Source organism: Pongo abelii, chromosome 3, assembly GCF_028885655.2.
Source record: "Pongo abelii isolate AG06213 chromosome 3, NHGRI_mPonAbe1-v2.0_pri, whole genome shotgun sequence".
Lineage (NCBI taxonomy): Eukaryota > Metazoa > Chordata > Mammalia > Primates > Hominidae > Pongo > Pongo abelii.
The window spans coordinates 89,536,646-89,541,060 of record NC_071988.2 but is presented as its reverse complement, the minus strand read 5'-3'; the positions used below and the strand labels follow the sequence as shown (position 1 = coordinate 89,541,060).

At 37.5% G+C, this 4,415-nt stretch overlaps 1 pseudogene; it reads left to right on the top strand.

The window, feature by feature from the left end:
* Window positions 1-558: 558 nt before the first annotated feature.
* Window positions 559-3,982, top strand: LOC100452719 (speckle-type POZ protein-like; annotated as a pseudogene).
* The last annotated feature ends 433 nt before the right edge of the window (window positions 3,983-4,415 follow it).

Here is a 4,415-nt window from a genome sequence, read left to right as displayed (position 1 = left end):
ATCCACACAATAAAAAAAGCCCACCGGAATAAATAATTATGTAATTTTAACAGATAATATAAATTCATATTTATTCAACTTTCTTAACAAATTTAAGAATCAAGTATACAAAGCATATATATATATATATATATATATATATATAGTGGTCATGCTGAACATTTAATTTATACATATATAATATATTTGTCAATAATAGCGCTAAGTAGGTATGTGGATGCAAAACTCTATTGCAGTAAGAAATGACACCAAGAGGAGTGGGAGATCCGGAAGGATGGAGGGCAGGGGAGGAGGAATGTGGGTCGGTGAAGGTGCCTCCACAGGGACTTGCCACCATTAACCCTGCTGCCTCCAGCACAGCCTCAGCGTCTTGGAGCTGATGCAGCCAGTGCTGCCTACTGCCACCTGGCAAGTCCAGGCATTGAGGAGACATGAGGGTGGCCCTTCTCAACCATGCTCCTGGTGAAAACCAAACACTAATGCTCTGAGACATCTAAGGTAAGGTACTCAATTGTGTGGGGTACTACATAAATCCTAAAAGAATGCAATAAAGTGGCAATGTCTCAGGAACACGTCCCACCTCTACCTAGAGATATGTCTTCTTGTCCCACAGCAGAAAGCTAGTGTTATACACAGATCAAAGTAGTAAAATGTTCAACACGTAGACCATTAATAACTTCAGTTTTTGTCAAGAGGAAATGGGTGAGAAGTTAAAAAGTTCCACATTTTCATCTGGCCCAAATGAAATGGTGCCTGAAGGTAAACCCAAAGGGATTAGATAATGAAAGTAAAGACCATTTGTCCTTATATTTGCTTTTAGTCAGCTTCTCCAAAAGTGAAGTGTGAGCAAAATTCAAATTGTCCCTTCTGAGTGCTAAAAGGGAAGAAACAAAAGCAATGGAAAACAAAAGAGCATATCAATTTGTTGAAGGGAAGGACTGGGATGTTAAAAAATTCATTAGAAGGGAACTTTTGCTTGACGAAGCTAATGGTCTTTTACCAGATGACAAGCTTACATTACTTTGTGAGATGAGTGTGGTACAAGATTCAGTAAACATATCAGGACATACTAATACAAATACTTTGAAGGTGCCTGAGTGCCAACTAGGAGAAGACTGAGGTAATCTCTGAGAAAACACAAGATTTACAGACTGCAGTTTTTTGTGAGAGGACAAGAATTTTTTTTTTTTTTTTTTAACTACAAGGTGTAATTTATTGCCATTGTTTTTATTTTATTTTATTATTATACTTTAAGTTTTAGGGTACATGTGCACAATGTGCAGGTTAGTTACATATGTATACTTGTGCCATGCTGGTGTGCTGCACCCATTAACTCGCCATTTAGCATTAGGTATATCTCCTAAAGCTATCCCTCCCCCCTCCCCCCACCCCACAACAGTCCCCAGAGTGGGATGTTCCCCTTCCTGTGTCCATGTGTTCTTATTGTTCAATTCCCACCTATGAGCAAGACTATGCGGTGCTTGGTTTTTTGTTCTTGCGATAGTTTACTGAAAATGATGATTTCCAATTTCATCCATGTCCCTACAAAGGACATGATCTCATCATTTTTTATGGCTGCATAGTATTCCATGCTGTATATGTGCCACATTTTCTTAATCCAGTCTATCGTTGTTGGATATTTGGGTTGGTTCCAAGTCTTTGCTATTGTGAATAGTGCCTCAATAAACATATGTGTGCATGTGTCTTTATAGCAGCATGATTTATAGTCCTTTGGGTATATACCCAGTAATGGGATGGCTGGGAAAAATGGTATTTCTAGTTCTAGATCCCTGAGGAATTGCCACACTGACTTCCACAAGGGTTGAACTAGTTTACAGTCCCGCCAACAGTGTAAAAGTGTTCCTGTTTCTCCACATCCTCTCCAGCACCTGTTGTTTCCTGACTTTTTAATGATCACCGTTCTAACTGGTGTGAGATGGTATCTCATTGTGGTTTTGATTTGCATTTCTCTGATGGCCAGTGATGGTGAGCATTTTTTCATATGTTTCTTGGCTACATAAATGTCTTCTTTTGAGAACTGCCTGTTCATATCTTTTGCCCACTTTTTGATGGGGTTGTTTGTTTTTTTCTTGTAAATTTGTTTGAGTTCATTGTAGATTCTGGATATTAGCCCTTTGCCAGATGAGTAGGTTGCGAAAATTTTCTCCCATTTTGTAGGTTGCCTGTTCATGCTGATGGTAGTTTCTTTTGCTGTGCAGAAGCTCTTTAGTTTAATTAGATCCCATTTGTCAATTTTGGCTTTTGTTGCCATTGCTTTTGGTGTTTTAGATATGAAGTGCTTGCCCATGCCTATGTCCTGAATGGTAATGCCTAGGTTTTCTTCTAGGGTTTTTATGGTCTTAGGTCTAACATTTAAGTCTTTAATCTGTCTTGAATTAATTTTTGTATAAGGTGTAAGGAAGGGATCCAGTTTCAGCTTTCTACATATGGCTAGCCAGTTTTCCCAGCACCATTTATTAAATAGGGAATTCTTTCCCCATTGCTTGTTTTTCTCAGGTTTGTCAAAGATCTGATAGCTGTAGATATGCGGCATTATTTCTGAGGGCTCTGTTCTGTTCCATTGATCTATATCTCTGTTTTGGTACTAGTACCATGCTGTTTTGGTTACTGTAGCCTTGTAGTATAGTTTGAAGTCAGGTAGTGTGATGCCTCCAGCTTTGTTCTTTTGGCTTAGGATTGACTTGGTGATGTGGGCTCTTTTTTGGTTCCATATGAACTTTAAAGTAGTTTTTTCCAATTCTGTGAAGAAAATCATTGGTAGCTTGATGGGGATGGCATTGAATCTGTAAATTACCTTGGGCAGTATGGACATTTTCATGATATTGATTCTTCCTACCCATGAGCATGAAATGTTCTTCCATTTGTTTGTATCCTCTTTTATTTCATTGAGCAGTGATTTGTAGTTCTCCTTGAAGAGGTCCTTCATGTCCCTTGTAAGTTGGATTCCTAGGCATTTTATTCTCTTTGAGACAATTGTGAATGGGAGTTCGCTCATGTTTTGGTTCTCTGTTTGTCTGTTATTGGTATATAAGAATGCTTGTGATTTTTGTACATTGATTTTGTATCCTGAGACTTTGCTGAAGTGGCTTATCAGCTTAAGGAGATTTTGGGCTGAGACAATGGGGTTTTCTAGATATACAGTCATGTCATCTGCAAACAGGGACAATTTGACTTCCTCTTTTCCTAATTGAATACCCTTTATTTCCTTCTCCTGCCTAATTTCCCTGGCCCGAACTTCCAACACTATGTTGAATAGGAGTGGTGAGAGAGGGCATCCCAGTCTTGTGCCAGTTTTCAAAGGGAATGCTTCCAGTTTTTGCCCATTCAGTATGATATTGGCTGTGGGTTTGTCATAGATAGCTCTTATTATTTTGAGATACATCCCATCAATACCTAATTTATTGAGAGGACAAGAATTTAAAGCTCATAAATCTGCTTGTACCTCAATCCTGTTTTTAATCCATGTTTCAACATGAAATGGAAGAAAGCATAAAGAATTGAGTGGAAATAAATGATTTAGACCCTGATGTTTTTAAAGAAATGATGAGTTTCATTAACACAGGGAAAGAACTAAACCTTGACAAAATGACGGACAACTTGTTGGCAGCTGCAGACAAACATGCACTGGGAACAGCTAAAGGTCATGTGTGAGGAAGCTTTGTGTAGTAATCTCTCAGTAGAAAATATTGCTGATCCCCTTGTCCTTGCAGATTTGCATGTTGCAGAACAGTTGAAAGCACAAACCATAGACATTATTAATAGGTGCAGTGTACTTCGACAGCTTGGCTGTAAAGACAAGAAAAACTGGAATGTCAATGAAGCAACCAACATAATGGAAACATCAAGGTGAAAGTCTACAATTCAGTCTCACACTTACTTAGTAGCAGAAGCCTTCTGAGCACTAGCATCTGCATAGTGTCCACAGTTTGGCATTCCACACAAATGGCTAAAACAGTCCTAAATCTTCCATGAACAATTGAAAAATGGAATTGACTTTTAGTCATTCAAGTCCAGAAGGATTCTAATACATAAACCATAAGAAAGAGTTTTTTTTTGTTATTTGGTCCACAGAACAGAAGCTTAAAAACATATTGCTTGCATTTCACGTGGATAATTAATGGTTTATTTTTCAGGTTTAAGTTAGACTGATTAAATCACTTCAAGGCCTTAAATTATTTTCAATGACTTCTCTTGTTCATATAATGTTTTAATTTTTTTATTGTGCCTTGTCATTTTGACCAATGCTATGCAGGATTATATAAACTAGCTTTATAATGCAGTAATATTGATAAGTGAAGATATTAAGTTTCAAAAAGATCTTTTATTTTGAAAAATAAAACCAAATTTTATAGGGTTTGTCCCATGCTGTCTCAAGGTTTACGATTAAATTATCT